Here is a 19,614-nt window from a genome sequence, read left to right on the forward strand (position 1 = left end):
TTCACACAGCTGACTGGCCTTGTGCACAAGTTTCTGATTAGCACGTATGGAGGGAACCCCAAAATTAATTGCCATTTCTCCAGTACTTGTTTTCATCTCAAGCTTGGAGAGACACCATTATATGCAGTGAGTTGGTTTTCAGTGGCCTCAACTGGGGAGGTGTTTTATGACCCAGTGGAAATTCTGTTGTGTAACCAGCAAAGATTAATAACTGTAAATCAATTTATTGTTTAACAGCATCAGCTGAATTGCACTGAAAAGCCAGTAATAATTAATGATTATGGCAGTTTTGTTTTTGTTTTTTGCAGCCATTTTTATGATTTAGTCTCCATGGAGTAAATTAATGACCCTGAACTAGTTTTCAGCAACTCTTTGCTAGATAAATCAGCCACTGATTTAAATCCTTGGATAAATCGGGTCTCCCAAGGGGTATTCTCCAACCTTCCAGCCCCCCAGTTACCAACACAGACTCAAAAGAAGAACATGGCAGGGCAACTGGCAGTGGCCATGAGATAGACAACTAGCCCACTTGCGGGGGGTGGGGGCAGTGAAAGAATCTGAAAACAGCAGCCATATACTAAATGGAGAGATGCTACCACCTACACCTGTTTGAAATACAAGTTGGTTGGTCTGGGACCGCGGCACATATTTAGGGAACAAAGCCCCACCTAGAAATCTGGTGGGGTGAGATCTGAGACATTAAGCTGCGAACCCCTACCTATTCTCAACCTCTATTTGTAAATAAACCATATACTGTATTTGCCCGAAATACCCGGGCTACTTCCGGGGAGGGGGGAGCTGCGTAAGGTCTTGACTATAAGCCACACTTTAACTTTTCATGGTCTGAATGGGGGGGGGGAGTACAGCTTATATTTGGGCCAATAAGGTAACACAAAATGCCAGTGGCTCTCTCCAGCACTTGCATTCAAAGGAAACCAAGGCTAGGTAGCCCTCGAACCCTTAAACGCCTCACCATTTGAAGAAAACGTGTTTGCTTAGCACTTCTGCGTAGTGATATATTGTCCGCATCCAAACTAAGTGATTTGCTTTCAGTTAGCCACAGCTGAGATCTATGGGACAGGTTAATCAAGTCTTAAGTCCTGTCGATTTCAGTGAGAACTATGGGCAACTAATGTAGTCTGGATCTAAGCCATGGGCTGGATGAAGTACAGTAGCTCATGGTTCTCAATGAAAACAGGAAGCCTTTGATTCAGGGTGAGGGCCCTCCTCCCACCCCCAAGACATCTTTTTTATTGAGCATTCATGAATACTTCTGCTCATGATGCCACTTGGGAGATTCTAGGCCATGGGTAGGCAAACTGAGGCCCAGGGGGCGGATCCGGCCCAATCACCTTCTAAATCTGGCCCATGGACGGTTGGGAATCAACGTGTTTTTACATGAGTAGAATGTGTCCTTTTATTTAAATGCATCTCTGGGTTATTTGTGGGGCATAGGAATTCGTTCATCCCCCCCAAAAAAATATTAGTTTGGCCCCCCACAAGGTCTGAGGGACAGTGGACCGGCCCCCTGCTGAAAAGGTTGGCTGACCCCTGTTCTGGGCAAACCTGCTTTCAACATTGTTTGTGCACAGAAGTACCACAATGTGCAGCTTGGTTTCCAACCAGTGCATGTTCCATAACTTCCTGCTGAAAACTGGTAACTTTTTACAACACAAATGTTCTTTTGTCCCCCCCCTATTCGTTGGGCCATGGCGCAAGAGTGCTCCTCCAGACAGCAATAATCCAGTAACATTAAGAACATAAGAAGAGCCTGCTGGATCAGACCACTGAACTATCTAGTCCAGCATCCTGTTCTCACAGTAGCCAACCAGACGCCTGTGGGGAACCAGTAAGCAAGATTCAAGCACAAGGGTACCCTCTGTTCCTCCTGTGGTTTTCAGCAGCTGGTTTTCAAAAGCATTGCTATGGCAGAGCAGAGCCATAAGTAGCCCTCTCCTCCATGAATGTGTCTCATCCTCTTTTGAAGCCATCCAGGATGTGGTCATCATCACTGTGTCCTGCGGAACCGAGTTCCATTGTATATGCACTACCTGAAAAAGTGCTTCCTTTTACCTGTCCTGAATCTTCCAACATTCATCTCTTTTGGATGCCCATCAGTTCTAGAGTTATGAGAGAGGGAGGGAAAACTTCCCCACGTCCAGTTTCTCCACGCCATGCAAACTTTTAAAAACTTCTGTCATGTCACCTTGCCTTTTGTCTAAATGAAAGTATCCCAAACGCTGCAACCTTTCTTCATAAGGGAGTCACTGCATTCCCTTGATCATTGGGGGAGCATCACAAAACCACTCATAAAGCAAAACGATGTGTTGACTGTCTAGTGTAAATCCACCACGAATGCACTACTATTGTGACAATGGCATGTTGCAGAATACGCCAGCAAAGGAAACAAACAAACAATGGAGCGCAGACTGCCCAGGCGAACCACACACAAAGCACAAACATAAGCCACACTCTTACCACAGCCACATATTTCTTGCATGTAGTTCCTAAACAAAAAGCAGCAATACTGAGAGGCCTGGTTCAGAATTTCCATCTTCCTCGTGGGGGGACATTAAACAGCATGACCCCTGAGAACGCAGGTCATTTGGAACAAACCAATGCTTTCTGATGGCTATTTACATGGATGGTTTTAATACCACGCACCCTATGAGTGCACTCAATGAGTATGCAAGACTATTGCACAGCTAGGAAGTTCCTGTGTTCGTGTGTTCCATCCATGGACCTCACTGAGAAGATAATAAGAACCTTGCTGGATCAGACTAAGGATTCACGTAGTCTAGCATCCTGCTTCCTGTAGAGCAAACCCAATACAGTACCTGTAGGAAGCCCACAGGTAGGACATTGGGATGAAAGACTAGGGCTGCTTCCTACTGCTTCTCTCCAGGAGCTGATATTCAGGGGCATATACTGTCTCTAGAAGTTCACAACAACAACATTATTTATATGCCACCCATCTGACTGGGTTGCCCCAACCACTCTTCCAGAAAAATATAAAAACACCACAAAACATCGAACATTAAAAACTTCCCTACACAGGACTGCCTTCAGATGTATTCTAAAGGTTGTGTAGTTGTTTATCTCCTTGAGATCTGGTGGGAGGACGTTCCACAGGGAAGGCGCCAATACCGAGGAGCCCTCTGCCTAGTTCCCTGTAACCTCACTTCACTCAGTGAGAGAACTGCTAGAAGACCCTCTGACCTGGACCATATGGCCACTGTGGTTGGTGCAACTGCAGAGCACCATGGTTGCACAAATTGTGACTTCTGTCTCTCTGTTGGGGATGGCATCTGGTGTGTGACTATCAAAGATATAAAGGTTGTTCCTTGAAATAAGCCGGCCAGGTTATTTCCCCTTCAGCTAGGAGCCTGCTAAGCCAATAATTCATTTGCTTGATAGAAAGGAACAATGGAGTATGAGATGGTCAAGGAAGTGGAGAAAGAGCTTTAGCAGCCCCATTGAGGGATCTTCCACCTCAATCTGGGCTCGGATAGAGTGATCCCTATGATTAGATAAACGCGTACAGACATCAAGTTAAATATGTGCAGGATTTGCCATAGTGTCTAGTACAATATCATAAACCTCCAGCCTATTTTGCTCTGTTAAGCAAAACAAGCCTTTTGCTCAAATAAACGTACAAAGGAAGGCAAAAATAGCTTCTTCGCCCCTACAAGGTCTGCGGGAACCAGCTCCGGAAGGATTAAGGATGCTAGAAATAGCAAACGAAAGAAGTGTATGCACAAGGGTATCGGGGTGGGGAGTTTCTTAAGGGGAACAGAACGATTAAATACCTGGAAATTGCCGAAGGGCCATATTCAGCCTTTCTCCTTTAGTGCTGATGACTCAGATGTATTATTGCTAGTGCTTTCAGTCTAGCTTCCAGGGAACAGGCAACTTTCCAGAAGTGGAGGCTGCTGGATTAGTGGGAAGCATGGGCGTAGGTAAGGGGGGCAGGAGGGGGCAGTTGCCCCCCTAGAAGCAGGGCCGCTGGTGGCCAGCCTGCCCCGCTGCCCGCCACCGCCCGGGTGGAGGGAAAGCCAGCCAAAACGCTTTGCACAGCTCTGGGGCTTTCCCTCCACCCGCCCCACAGCCAGCCGGCTAGAAGGGACGTCTCCCTTCTAGCCCTGTGGAAAGCCAGCTTTCCCTCCACCCGCCCCGGCGATCGCGGAGGGGGAGGTGATAGGAACACGGAGGGGGAGGAGGAGGTCGGAGCAGCCCAATTTCGGGCTGATCCTGGCGCCCCCTCGCCCCTGAATGACCATGGCTTTCCTTGCCCCACTGTGGCCCCTCCCCCTGTGCCTTGGCCCTGCCCCTTGCCCCCCCCTAATTTTGGGCACAGTGACTACCAACCTCAGTTTCTCCTCAGTGAGCTCCCTGCCCATCCACCTTCTTACTTGGAACCAGTCCATTGGGGCGGGGGGGGGGGGGACAAAACCTGCCACCTTCCCCCTCCTTAGTTGTTGCTCTTGTAGAACTCAGCAGGGAGGGAGACAAAGCTAGAAATGGTTGGCTGTGACACCACCTACTGTTGATCTCCCTGCCTTCCACACTACCAGGCCCAGGGGGGCACCAGCCAGTTAACTTTTCTCAGCACTGAGAGGCAGTTTGATGCAGGAACATAACCCTCTGCTCCCACACTACGGAAGGGACCACATGGCTGTACCTTTGTTCTCCACTCAAAATAATAACAACAGGCGAGACATGCATTGATTCTAATCTAGGTGGAAGTGTGTAAAATGCATTTCTACAGAGTGAGTAAATGGCTGGTGATCTATAGCCTTGCCTGTGTTTAGTTGTGGTGTGTGCAGTGACGTAACAAGTTTTGGTACCAAATAGAGACAGGGCAGGAACATGGCTGAGGTCACCTCCCAGAAAGAATCTTGGGAACTGCAGCTTGTTAAGAGTGCTGTGGTTCTGGTGGTAGTAAACTACAGTTCCCAAGGTTCTCTGGGGGGGGGGAGTTGTGTGCTTTAAATGTACAGTGGGAACGTGACCTCGGAAGAAGTTCACAGTTCAGTAGCAAGACAGTGAGCAAAGCTGTTTCCGGGGGCCCTGCCCTCTCCCCAAGCTTTTGAAGTTTTAACTCCCATACATGCAGTTTCCAGGCGCAGTTTTTAACTGACAGGAAATGGCAAGATGACAGCCCAACTGGGGGGGAATCAGGAAGCATCCTTGGGAGAAGAAAGAAGCATTTCACTTGCTTTTAAAATGCATCATTTAAAGCTGTCTACAAATTCATGGAGGAAAGTTCTACCAATGACTACGAGCCATGGCAATGTCTATACAGAACTTCTGTATGCTGTCGCTGAATATCCAGCTGCTGTGGAGCAACATCAGCACTGGGTGGGGTCTTTGTACTCCTGCTTTGTGGGCTTCTTCGAGGCACTCGGTTCACCATTATGGAAAGTAGGAATACTGTACTAGATAGACCTTTGGTTTGACCAAGCAGGAATCTTTTAATATTCTAATGCAAGGGTAGCCAACATGGTGCGCTCTAGATGTTGTTAGACTACGCCTTCCATCCTCCCTGACCATTAGCTATGCTGGCTAGGACTGACTGGAGTTGAAGTGCAACAACAACTCGAGGGTGCCACGTTGGCTAACCCATTTCTAATGGAAGTCTTGCCATGCAAACTACATGGGTAATGTGGTAGGGGGAGGAGAACTGACCCTTTTCACTATGGTGGGTGGTGGAGTCTGCTTCAGAGGAGTTTGGGAGACGTTCATGTCTCTCCTGATGTTCCATAAAGAGGCCTTCCTTGCACTTAAAATCATTTGGGTTTTCTCTTGCTTCTGTAGAGATGAATGTTTAAGCATACATGTGCAAAAGCTGCCTATTTGAGGCTATTCAGTCTTCTGTTTACTAGTCCATGGGGTAAGCTGGTTTGGGCAGGAGCCCTGAGTTACAAGAATCACGCCAGCACAATCATCTCAAACCGTCCCTTCTGCTTTTTCACACACACACACACACACCCTTGAAATTTCAAATTCCAGTTTGTGGACAAAGTCCTATCTATCTGAGAATATAGATCTCCGACCACTGACCAAACTCCATTCCAAGCAACTACCTAGTTATGCTTCTCCCCAGGCTCTGACATTCAGTGCTTGGAGCTGCAGGGAAGATTTGCGAACCAGCTTTTCATGCCTGAGCAGCTGTGCGCCTTTGAAGAGTGGATCTGGGGGGGCCGTTTTTTGTGGCTATGGAAGAGGATAACCTTCTGATCACCAGTAACCAACCAGGTAGGAAAGATCCTTGTCGCCTGTAGTTCCAAAAAGCCTCTAATTCAAAGGAAAGAGCTATTGTGCTTGAAGTATTCATTTTGGGCCACTGGTTAAGATTAAAAAAAGAAAACAATGTGGAAGGGTTTGGCTACTGAAACCCAAAGAGATAGGAAGGAACTCTTCCAGTTGGAGACATTTGATGTAGTTAACAGATAACTCTCCAGAACAGCTTTCTCACTCTCATCCCTTCTGATTCTCCCCAGATTAGTTCAAACTTACTTTTGTGCTAATCATTTCTCGGCCTGTTTACCTTGCATTAAAAAATTAACAGAGAATAGTTTACTGCATGACTTGCTAACAACTGCAAGAAATGGCACACAAAGCTGCCAGGCTACAATTCTGAGCCCTTGTGCAAGATCTTGCTTTGGATCTAGGCACCTAAGTTTTCAAAAGTTTTTTTTTTAAAAAAAGAATGATTATTCCCACCCCTCTAAAGTCAATATTTTGTTCCTGCCCCTTTTCCATGACCTGAGTATATATTTGCTCTCCGGCTGTTTCCAAATGCAGCAGATAAAGCCCGCAAAGGCTTGTATTTTGTCAGACTTTAGTAAACAGGGATCTTCTTTCCACACCATCAAATCCCGTTTGCCTTTTGCCTGAATTCATGTCTTAAATGATTACAGAGCAGTGTCGTCGCCCCCCAACCTTCCCCCACGTGTTAATAACCACCCCTGTGGAATTCAGCTGAATCAGAAGGATGCAGCACATTTATGGATTACTAGCCAACTGGAAGAAAAGGAAAAGGCAGTAGATATAGGTATCAGGGGGGTACATCCATGCTGGAGCTCAGAAAGGGGTCAGGTATGCGACTGGTGCAGAACCCGGGCAAACAGTTCAGGCAAACAGAGGCTTCAACCGCACTGGTTTTTCACATGACAGACAAGCAGTGCCAGCCCAGCAGAACAAGTTCACTCACCTTCAGTTTTATGAAAGGGCAGCAAATCGTTAGTTGTTGAATTCATTTTATTGCGTTTTTACTCCCAGGGTGCTAAACCAACTCGATTAGCCTTGGGTAACATGCACCATGACTCTGACACTTCCTGTTCTGTCCCCGGCAGCAAAATACCTTGGGCTTGTCTTACAGAGAGGAGCCACTGCAAGGCCAATGTATTTTTATGCCTGGCTTCCAAATGCAAGTGAAAATGCGTGTAGAAAATATAGGTCCACCTTTCCTGGCGATGTTCTGGGTTAGCACTCCAAAAGCTGAACCAAGAACTCGGGAATCTGTTTTATTGATGTGCCTAAAATCAGAGAGCACACACACAAAAACAGGAGGTGCCTTTGTGCCCCCCCCAGGAATATTTGAGGGGTCCGGGGGCCCCCCCAAATTTGATAGGCATTGCCATTCAAATGGTGTGTGCGTGCCACGTTATGTGATTGATTATGTGGGATGGGGCTTACTTGCCCTCCCCCAGTTTTATTCAAGTTGGCACCCCTACAAACACACACACACAGCGCCAATGCATTCCCTGCATAGACCTTCCTCTGTCAGAAACAAGCAAGGCTGCCAACTTTTTACTGTATCTAGCAGGGGGCTCCTGTGACTTAAACAGCTGCATGACAAGCAGGAAATCAGCAAGCCAAGTTTCCCTCTCACTGCAGGGTTGCCTCCAGACTGTCAGCATTTTGCAGGATGAAGTGAAATGAATACTGGCAATTTAGGTTTGCGCAATTCAAGTACAGTAGATTCAATCTGTCACCCTAGTGCCACAAATCCCCTTAAAAATAAAGGATGGAAATAAAGGATGGAAAATGATGGGGAAATGCACTGAAGAAATTGGGAGGGGGGGGAATCAATGATTAATAAGTCACGATGCATGTTCATTGTCAAATAACCTCCCTGCAAACAAACAAATCAGAATGAATGCTCAAGAAAGACCGGACATAATCTAACCTCTGCATAAGCTTTGTGCAAGCAAATCAGGATTGAATGCTCACTAGTAAATAGGTCATCTGGAGGAACCCTCTGTTAGAAGAAAAAAAAAAAGCTTCACCAAGTACGGTAAATGTTGTGCTTGTCTTGTAGTTGTTGAAGAGCAGCCCTGCTAGATAAAAAGAAAAAGAAAACAACTGGCAGCCATAAGATGGAATTCCGCCGCCCCCCTACACTCCATTTCGATGCAAGGTCAACTTGAAAAAGTAAGGAATTCTTTCTTTTAAATGTAAATCCATTTCTGATACATGGGACATTAGTTGGTTGCTGGAATCTTGTGGGGAATCCACAGTGAATTATCCTGACGTGGAATTGGATTTGCATAGGCATTTGACTATGTACACAAACAGCAAAATCATACTTTACTCATACGGCCATTTTCTATGGGAAAGATGAAATCACTATTCACAGTCAGCCCCGACGGCTGAGTTGCTGCTGCTTAGCACGAGGGAGAGTGGAGAGTTCAGTGTGGTGCAAACGCAGTGGTGGAGCCAATTTGGTGTTCCTGCTGGCATGTTTTCACTACGCTGACCTCCCACTAAGCGGCAACTCAACTGTCAGGATGTCAAGTGAGCATTGCTACCTCAACAAAAGCATCTGCTACTGAGTGTAGCAGCTATGGGGGCTTCCATGTTGTTACTAGCTGAGATTCTGATGCAAAATTAGCATTTGCTCTGTTTGTTCTTTAGATGTCTGTTTGCACTCTACCTGCTCTGTTTTTATGGTGATAAATATTACAAAAGACGTGGTAAATCTATGATTCTCATTTCATCCAAAAGAACTCTCTACTTGAAGAAGATGAATATTTTGGAAGTTTAAGGCACATGCATCATCTAAATACAATAACTACAGCAACCCTATAAGGCAGGGGTGGGGAGCCTGTTTGGCATGGCAGACCAGAGCTTTATCTCGCCACCCACACTGATGACATCAGGTGATTGATAGGTAGGCTCACCTGTCAAAGTCAACCTATGGGGTGGAGGGAGGGACCTGATTTGCCAGATTGTTCCACACAGGCAACATGCTGGGAAAGCAGCTCCCAACAGGATCAAACTCTTGGCTTGTCAGCTGATGAATGAAGACTTCCGTCCTGCTTCTGCAGGGGTACGGTTGCAGTATTTCAAAAAGTAAAAACCAGGACACCCCAAAAGTTGACTTGCCTAGGTTCCAGGACAAAGTGCCACCAATTCCACCTTTGAAATCCCAGCAACGTCCAGAAAAATCTGGGCGTATGGCAGCCCTATGCAGGTGGCTGTTTTGCCAGCACCAAGTGGAAGGTGCATATTATTACCCTGTATTTTAGATGGATATGCTACTTCATCCAAAAGAACTCTCTACTTGAAGAAGATGAATATTTTGGAAGTTTAAGGCACATGCATCATCTAAATACAATAACTACAGCAACCCTATAAGGCAGGGGTGGGGAGGCTACGTAGCATATCCCCTCCCCAAAACACTTCAAGAGCAACTCACCAACACTGTTGCTCCCCAACTCCCCCCTCCTATCTTTGTCCTCTGGCCTTCACCGTTGCCGCATCGGAAGATGCTGTGCTGCTCCGCACACTCTAGGGGAGGACACAGCCACCACCTCTGCTGCTGGCACCAGCTTCCAGAAGTTGCCGCAACAGAATGAGGAAGAAAAGTAGCAGAGGCAAGGTTATCTCTCCCCCCCCCCCCTGCTGTTTTCGGTGTGAACCAACTGACTCGTGCCACAGCGTGGAACCAAAAACCACCTGTCTTTTGGCCCTGCGTTCTGGCGTGGCCAGAGGACGGGAGCCAAAACAGGACATCCCTGGATTGGACTTAGAAGCTGGGGCGGCTTTTATAAATTCAGGGTGTCGCACTTGGAGGGCAGGGCATAGTGAGTTCATGGCAAAGGAGAGATCTGAATCAGACGCTTCCCGATTTGTAGCTCAGCCTCTTAGCCATTACATTACACACCAGCTCTCGCCTCAGTTGCATTAAGGCTTGGATAAATGAAAATCCTTGGGTAAATTAAATTAAACATCGCCCATCTTCTTCAAATACATGAAAATGGTGTTGTAGTAAGGAGAGAGACCACACTGAACCAATTAATCAGTTTTGTAATTGGCCCGGGCAGCATATTCGGGAATGGGGCACTGACTCCTTGTGTGATAGTGATCCCCCACCCCTACCCTTCAGGTCATATGACTGGTCACTATCCTCTGACATAGTTGTTTATTCCAGTGTTGAGTTCCTGGGCATTATCTGCCGATCTAGCCTTGGCTGTCTAGACAAATTCTTTCTAGGAGATCCCTGTTTACCTGAAGAGATGTGGTGTTTGCATCTCTTATAAACAGGTGACCAAGGAAGTGTCAGTGCTAGCTACCACAATGACCTTAGCACTGTTTCTTGCAGAGGTTGCATTGCAAACTTAAACCAGTTTTCTGCCTCTTTGACCATCGCTGCTTGCTGAAAGTCGGGTTTCCAACTAGTGAGTTCATCCTCACTTTCTAAAATACTGATTATAACTGCTCTGGGATCCTTCAGAGCACAATGCAAATTGAAATATTCACAATAGTAATAATGTCTGCAGGGTCTGGGTTCCTGTAAATGGTTCTCTCATTGGTTCTCTCATTTTGATGACAGTCTGGTTTTTTCCTTAGAGAGCATCATGCTCAGCTGCCATTAGTTATGACTAAAAATGTCTTCTTTCACAGAAAGACCAAGAGTAATTGTAGGTTTTAGCTGAAAGCCATGTGTGGAGAACCTGAATTCTGCCACCAAATATACAGTCTTTCCCCAGAAAATTTGATTTATAGGCCTTTTATAAATATCATCTGAATCCTTTCTTTCTTGAACTGTTCTGTTTGGAAGTCGAATAAACACACAAAAGATGCCCTCTTTGGCTGTACATGACATTATCAGAATCAACCTACGAAAGGGAACTAAAACTTTCTCAAAGTGCTGGATGTAATCAAAGGCTCAGTAATAAACAAACACTACCCGAGAAAGGAGAGAGAACGGGAAGTGTCAACATTGAAAAATATAGGCCCCATTCACGCATCACTGTAAGCCATTGTTAACGGGAATTCTTAATGGTTTATCATGGAAATGCACAGTGCTATTTTTCTAGAAAAAGAGGTAGTGAAAACTCACCATGAACACCTCCCTTGTTCTCTTAGAATGGCAATGGCCCCACCTGAGAGCTGCTGGAACTGAGTTCCAGTAATTTCCAGCTGAGGAAAAAAGCCCTGGAAATGCAGATGGCGTCTGATTTCCTCACCTTTAGCCAACAAAGCACAACCGATGACTTAGCATTTCGTCTGAACCAGAAATCGTGGTTTGCTTTACTCAAACAAACCATGATCAGGAAGCCAAGAGCAAACGTTGGCTTTGCATTCTGGTTTGTTTGCAGCGAAACAAACCACAACCCGTGGTTCAGTCAAAACCATAGCTGCCAAGTCCGGGTCGTAAAGATCCGGGATCGGCAGTGCGCGCTTCGCCCTTCTATGGGCATCAGAAAATGGCGGCGCCGGCGCCGGAAGTCGCTTCCGCGCATGACCGGAAACACGTAAAAGCGACTTCCGGCGCCGGCGCCACCATTTTCTTATGCCCATAGAAGGGCAAAGCGCCACCGGAAGTCGCGTCACGCAACTTCCGGTCATGCGCGGAAGTGACTTCCGGCGCCGGCGCCGCCATTTTCTGGTGCCCATAGAAGGGCAAGCGGCACCAGAAAAATGGCCGGGTAATTCTCCTCCATTCATAGCTGCCAAGTGTCCCGATTTAAGGGACAATACCGGGATTTTCCACTAAACGGGAGACCGCCGGGAAACGGTAAGAAAAAAGGGGTTTTCCCGGCGGATATGGGATACTTGGCAGCTATGGTCAAAACGGTATTCGTGGGTGGGGCATTGTTCATGCTGCTTAGAGGGAGATGAACCAAGTGGGAGCCATCCTTCTTGGTTCTATGGGAAACCATCAACTATGGTGTACTTGCAGGGCAGGAGAAGCTCACCTAGTGGGGCTGAGCTTACAGCAATAGCCTCCTAGCAGCAGTAGCAGTGCTGTGAAGCAGCAGCAAAGTTGGGGCTCCACTGGCAGAAGTTCCAGATTGGCTCTGCATTGAAGAGTCCCCAGCCTTGCACTGGGGTAGCCAACACGGTGCCTTCCACATATTTTGGAATTGAACACCCATCATCCCACCCTGGGATGTCGCCTGGGCTCCTTTGTACTGCCCAGGACTCCTGGGAGGAAGGGCAGGATAGAGATCTAATAAGATGAATCTCTAATCCAGGCATCCCCAAACTTCGGCCCTCCAGATGTTTTGGACTACAATCCCCATCATCCCTGACCACTGGTCCTGTTAGCTAGGGATCATGGGAGTTGTAGGCCATCTCACTGAAATCGACAGGCAATTTGGGGATGCCTGCTCTAATCCTTGGCCATGCTACCTGGGGCTGATGGGAGTTGTAGTCCACATTGGCTATCCCTGGTTTACCATGGGATAAGGCGGCCGCTGTGAACAAGTTGAGCAGCAAACCATCTTTTACAATGGCTACACCTTTTCAGCTACGAACATGAGTTTGACCAAACTGTGGGAGGCAGTGCAAGACAGGAGTGCCTGGCGTGCTATGGTCCATGGGGTCACGAAGAGTCGGACACGACTAAACGACTAAACAACAACAACACACCTTTTCAACACTGCCTTTCAAACAGCTTATTCATGCTCCATTACAGAATTTTGTAATAATGATTACAGAAATATCTTTGATATGGTTATCTTCTTGCTCAGTTACAAGAACATTTACATATTTTCTGGTGGCACATAAATAATAATACTCCTGGGTTCCCCCCCCCCACTGAAAAAGTGAAACTGCCATAGGCTGATTGCAGCGAATGTCACCAAAACCCTTATTTCGAGGGACAGAAGGCCAATGTTAAAATCCCTGTGTTCAGATGTTTCATCCAAGCAATTCATTCCTCTCTTAGCCTATCCACCCAATAAAGTTAGGGTAGGGGAAAAGAAGAAGGGGATTTGAGGAGTCGTGGAGTCTGGACAGACACAGTGTAGATTAAAGGTAAAGGGACCCCTGACTATTAGGTCCAGTCGCGGACGACTCTGGGGTTGTGGCGCTCATCTTGCTTTACTGGCCTAGGGAGCCGGCGTACAGCTTCCAGGTCATGTGGCCGCCAGCATGACTAAGCCGCTTCTGGCGAACCAGAGCAGCGCACGGAAACGCCATTTACCTTCCCGCTGTAGCGGTACCTATTTATCTACTTGCACTTGACATGCTTTTGAACTGCTAGGTTGACAGGAGCTGGGACCGAGCAACAGGAGCTCACCCCATCACGGGGATTCGAACCGCCAACCTTCTGATTGGCAAGCCCTAGGCTCTGTGGTTTAACCCACAGCGCCACCCACATCCCATTCAGTGTAGATTATGCCACAGAAAACAGAGGATCAAGTACAGGCACCCAAAAAACACCCAATACACCCCACAAAAAAGGCAACTCCACAGACTGATACAATTTCCAATGCATTTCAACAGAACTCTTTGTCAACAGAAAATTTCTCTTTAAACAAGAACAAAAAGATGCTTCCTGGTTTTGGGGAAAATAGCCATGGCTTATTTCCAACCCAAATATGCCAGGAGCCAAGTTGAGTGCCATGGGCAGGAGTCACCCCTCACTAACTGCAATGCATCTGTAAAAGGGCCAGTGTGATTACAAATCATTTTGGAACTCTATGAAATTGTTAGCGGGCCCGGGCAGAAGTAAGCTTCAACCATCATTAACCACCAACGAAAAAGAACAGGAAATAATTATATGTTTATTTCACTGAAGACAGCCCCTTCCTCTGAAGCACTGGCCTAAGCTATGAAATGGTTTCATCTACTTATTTTTCCAATTTTCTTTCCAGGGTTGCATGGAGGCCCGAGTGGTAGATTTAAATCTTCTACCTCTTCTAATTAATCATGCAGGTGTAAATGAGCTACCCAAACAACTTGGAAAAAAGCCCATGTCACCAAAAGCTGCCGAGCCATCTTGAATGAAAGAGCATGTTAGTAGCATAGCATTTTGAACATTCACCACTTGATTCTCCCAGAAACCATCCTTAGCTAATGCCCCGTTCTGCCATAAAATAATTAAATTATATTACAACCATAAAGTGCATAATTTAAGTCAACCAAGCATTTCAACAAATTGGAATATGGTGGCAAGCTGAAGCCATGAACCTTTATAAATCAATCATCAACTGATAAACACAGCAATGATTAACTCCCAGAACTGGTGTCCCCAAAGTTGGTTTATTGAAAACATGCTGAGGGCGGATGATATTGGGTAAGTTAATTGCGGGAGGGGGCATAAACCTAGCATGTGTTTAACGTGATGTGGGGGGGGGAGAGACAGGTGTATATTCCTGCATTGCAAGTTATTCTACTTGGAACACTAGCACAACAGGCAGAGGTAAGAGATTATTTAAATACAGTGGACGCTTGGGTTGCGAACGTGATCCGTGCGGGAGGCACATTCGCAACCTGCAGCATGAGCAACCTGCAGTGGTGCATCTGTGCACGCGCGGGTCACCATTCGGCGCTTCTGCGCATGTGCAAAGCGCGATTTAGTGCTTCCACACATGCGCGAGCACCGAAACCCAGAAGTAACCTGTTCCGGTACTTCTGGGTTCAGCACAGTGCGGAACAAGAATGCGCAACCTGAAGCATCTGTAACCCGAGGTATGACTGTATGTAGTCTGAAGCAACTATACCATACAAATATTCTAAATGTGATTGTCTTCCCTTAGGGCATGCCAGCACATGACTCATTCTGAAGATGATGTGTTAGAATGAAATCCTCACACTCTGTATCGGTATGGGATGCGCAGCTGATGTAGGCCACAGAATTTGGTTCCTGAGTCTTAAGAGCAAAGGATTACCTGATCTTTCTAGGGATGTGCCCTGTATTTTTGGATTTTACACTATACCAAAAGCACTAAAGAGCAGGAAGGCATCAACAAGAGATATGTCATGGAATCAGGCCATGGAAAGGGAATTCATTTAAAGAGACAGCAACATAGGGTTTTTCATTATTTGAATGAAGGCTTTGGTTCAAAATTTGGGGTGCATGGGTGGATAACACATTTGCCCTGAGGACTCACTCATGAAGCCTCTGGCAGCCTTGCACAAAAGCTGCTGTCATGGGAATGTCACTAAACAGAAGAAGTAAGTTTAGATCTACTCCCATGTGGTTTGGGTTCTCGTCCCCGTCAGCTGAAACTTTCTAAAAGCTGAGAATTCAGCCACGTCCATTATACAAGCAATGGTAGCTTAATAACTTTAGGGGAAAGAGAGGATGCTTGTTTCAGCAAGCAGTTCCAAGGGGGTTCTGGGAGATTGAGACAAAATGGATGAGTAGCTTCTCCACAGTTCCAGGAACTTCAAACATCTGGAAGAATCTGAAGGCCAAACGGGTTATTGTGATATGTTGGCTTCAGAGAATGTTTGCCCAGAAATTACCGGACAATAAAGGAGCAAAGAAAACTTCCTGCTAATCAGGTTTGAAAACGCAAGAGTGCTAATCCTCACCAAAAAAAAGCACCAAGCTTGACTCTTCTTTGAGAAGTTTAAACCTGTTAACATGTTTTCAAAGACAATGAATCTGGGTGCTGTTTTCTCCTATGGGGAGGGGGATTTGCGAGGGAACCCCTCCAAGTGTTTCCACATGTAGCATTAAAATGCAAAACATTCCCATGCACTAAATATTTGGGTGCATGTGTGAATGTTGCTGATGTGGGTGGAGAATGAATTTTAGAACTGGAGGTACATTCTAACCAATCAAGATTTTACTTTCACATTTCAGATTCTGGGAGCTTTTTAGTGACACGCACGGAAGTTAAGATGTACAACTTAAGGCAACCATTTGCGCAATTTGCTTGGTTAAACTCTGGTGACACTTGAAGGAGGGGAAAAACACCCAGTAATACTTTTTTCCTCCCCAAACAGGCTGATGGGTCAAAATTAAAAGTCCTAGTAGGAACCAGTACCTGGTGTTTCCTGAAGGAAATCATAGCCATTCATGTTCCAGATGGACCTGGTGGTTCTCCAAAAAAAAAATAAAGGAGTTAGAGGAGCCTCACACCCAGAGAGGGACTTCTGCCCAGCAAGCAGCATAGGGGTTGTGAGCAGGGAGCCATGTTCTGTCTGACTAAGCAAAAGAGAAGCCAGCTGGAGTGTGGGCTGCAGGGCTAAGATAATCCCCTTAATGCCAGTCACAATGAGATTTGATTGGAGGCAGGAGTTCATGCTGTGGAGTTTAAGGAGTTCTGCTGAGTGCTGGAACAGGTTTCGTAAGGTAGCCCCAAGAGCTGTGCTACTGTGGCCACGTCCCATGACCATCCTGTGCTGAACAGACCACTTTCCCCAAGTGGCTGCTGAATATGCCCTCGCATCTGCATGTGATTCAACTGGAGTCAAAGGGTTTAAATGAAATAAATGTGTAGCATGTCTGCAGCACTTTAACTCAGGGAACATCCACACCAAACTTTTAAAGCATAGGGTTTCTCCCAAAGAATCTTGGGAACTGTAGTCTGTTAAGGGTGCTGGAAATTTACCTAGCTCTGTGAGAGGTAAATTTCAGTTCCCTGGATTCTTGTGGGTGGAGGCATGTGATTTAAATGTCTGACTGCGTTGCCTCTGCCACTCTGGGCAGTTCTACACACACACACACACACACACACACACACACACACACACACACACACTCACACACACACACTAAAACAAACATTGGGGGGGGGGGAACCTTCCCCACACAGGGCGGCATTCAGATGTCTTCTAATGGTTGTACAGTTACTTATCTCCTTGGCTCGGGGGTCGCATATCTCCATACCCTCCAGCATTTCTCCAATTACAACAGGGGCATCCTAAGGAAAGTGGGACATTCTGGGATCAAATCAGAAACCTGGATGGCTTCTGTAAATCTAGGACGGTTCCTGGAAAATAGGGACACTTGGAGGGTCTGGTACTGCTGTTTGTGTGTTCAATAGGTGTACAAAGCCACTCACTGTTCTCACATAAAGGCTTCTCACATGCTGGCAGAATGAGCCGCAGGTGGGGAAGCTAGACTGTGCAGCTGAATTGCACTGATGCAAAAGGATGCTCTGTTGTGAAAATGGCTTAACTGGTGTGTCTTTTAAGGGTTGGGCTGATTTCAAACCAGCCCTTTATCCACATCCCTAAGGTTTCCCAGGGCACACTGTATATTACTGTTCCTAGTTTCCCATTCCAAATGCTTTTTTGGCAAGGGGAAGAATTTGACTTGTGTCTCTCGGGCATCAGCACTTCCAGTTTTTGATGATATACAACAATACCAAGAGCAGATAAGCTAGTTCCTTTCTCACTTACTGGAAAGCTTTCGGCTGTCATGGAGATGGAGATATGCCGCCCAAACCAAACACTTCTTTACAGGTGTACATGCAGGTGGGGTGTCATGGAGGTTTTTAAGGAAAGGCTGGATGGCCATCAGTCATGCATGCTTTAGTTGTTCTTTCTGCATCACAGGGGATTGGACTAGATGACCTTCCAATGCTACAATTTGATGATTCTATGAAGACAAAAAGAACCCTCTTTTTGCACAAGCAAGCTGCAGTCTACAGAAAGGGGAAGTGAACCCTGTCGGAGCATAATGATTTGGAAATGAATAAAATGTGGCTTCTGTGGGATGAATCGATAGTCCAGAAGGTGTGAAAAAGGAATTATTTGACTGAAAACACTAACAGTGCAAACTTACGCATACCTAGTCAAAAGTCAATCCAATTGAGTTCAGTGGGGAATGCTCCTTGTAGGTATATGGGTCTATGACAGCAGCCCAACACCACAATTCTTTAATGGGCTGCTCCCAGGTAGATACAGTATATGCACATTCCATGAAGCCACGTTGCACTAAATGGGACTCACTTCACAGTAGACATGCATAGGATTTTACCGCAAGGCTGCAATGCTTTGCACACTTACCCAGGAGTAAGCCCTATTAAACACACGCAACTCACTCACAAAGAGGTAAATCCCACTGAACATAACGTGGCTTCCTTCTGAGTAAACGTGTTTAGAATTGCAGACAGAAAGCTCTACTGGTGCCAGTATGAGCTATGCAAATACAATTACATTATTACTACAGTGGTACCTCTACTTACGAATTTAATGCATTCCGAACGCACATTTGTAAGTCGAAAAAATTTGTAAGTCAAATTCCATAGGAATGCATTGGGAGAAAAAATTCGTAAGTCGAAGCAACCCTATCTAGAAATTCGTAAGTAGAAAGAATCCTATCTAAACCGCATCCAAGATGGCGGACGGAGCTCCATTCGTAAGTAGAAACATTCGTAAGTAGAGTTATTCATAAGTAGAGGTACCACTGTATTAGAGTTACTATTTTGCAGTTACCCATGAGTGCGCTTTATTGTATTGTGATTTTATGTTTTACTGTTGCAGAAAGATGGGGTAGAAATCCATGGATATTAGCAAGCATGGTCCTTGCCAAATGTACACAAATATTCATTTAACGTGCCTATTGGCAGGAATATGTTTTAAGTTAAATGCTACTAAAAAACAGCTGCTAGGCGTCCCCTCTCAGCTTCCTTTTGTTGACTTCTCATCGCCCCCTAGTGACAAGTCGTTGAATCCACGTAACTTTCCCTTTTCCATGAAAGGCGACTTCAAACTGCAGGTACAGTACAGAGCCGTCCCACAGTTGCCTCTTATGATAAACTCAGGGATGTACAAAATATGCACAAAGCATGTCAGATGTGAAGACGGTCTGCAAGCATGTGAGACTCAATATAGCCCTGAGTCTTTCCTGCTTGTTGATTACATTTTTATGGAGAACATAGCAGGTTTTTAAAAAGTAAATCCTTAATAGCATGCGTGTTATAAGTGTGTGGTTTTCTTCCACCGGATGCCCGTGTACAAAAAGGTGAGCAGGTACAACTGCTCTCAAATCACACTGGGAATAATGTCTTTTCTTACATAGGTGACTGCTTTTTCCTGTATATATTTTTTTACAGCTTTGATTTCTCTCTCTCTCTTGGTGTACCGTCTGCTGTTATGGCTCTCAAAAGCTCAAGAGAATCAGTGCCGTCACCAACAAGGCCAGCCTCACCTATGAGGCAGGGTGAGGTAGCCACCTCATGAGGTGGAAGCTTAAAGGGAAATGCTCCTGCGGGAGCCCCACCTGCCCTGACAACTTTGCTGCCAGTAGAGAAGTGGAAGATATCGCTGGAATGGTCCATCATTGGTGCTGCTCTATAGGCACCACAGCACAACCCAGGTAAGAATTGGCTGTGGAAGGGCTGCATGTTCCCATATTGGCAGACCGGGATACACTGCCCCCTGTTCACCAAGAAAGGAAAGTTCAGAAAG

General features: G+C 46.0%; 1 protein-coding gene and 1 long non-coding RNA gene across 14 annotated transcripts in view; one reads left to right on the forward strand and one right to left on the reverse strand.

Annotated features, from left to right (window-relative positions):
- Nucleotides 1-19,614, reverse strand: part of HNF4A (hepatocyte nuclear factor 4 alpha) — a 72,425-nt gene that overhangs the window by 40,061 nt on the left and 12,750 nt on the right. The window lies entirely within an intron of this gene.
- Nucleotides 6,032-19,614, forward strand: part of LOC118088151 (uncharacterized) — a 46,407-nt gene continuing 32,824 nt past the window's right edge. For 3 of the 13 annotated variants that reach the window (XR_009557940.1, XR_009557945.1, XR_009557946.1), the window contains exons 1-3: nt 6,037-6,258; nt 8,327-8,439; nt 14,118-19,522. This is a non-coding gene — a long non-coding RNA (uncharacterized LOC118088151). Of the gene's footprint in view, nt 6,259-8,326; nt 8,440-14,117; nt 19,523-19,614 lie in introns of all 13 variants that reach the window. The other 10 variants (XR_009557941.1, XR_009557944.1, XR_009557950.1 and 7 more) reach the window with 9 other exon arrangements.

Source organism: Zootoca vivipara, chromosome 7 (assembly GCF_963506605.1).
Source record: "Zootoca vivipara chromosome 7, rZooViv1.1, whole genome shotgun sequence".
NCBI classification, from domain to species: domain Eukaryota; kingdom Metazoa; phylum Chordata; class Lepidosauria; order Squamata; family Lacertidae; genus Zootoca; species Zootoca vivipara.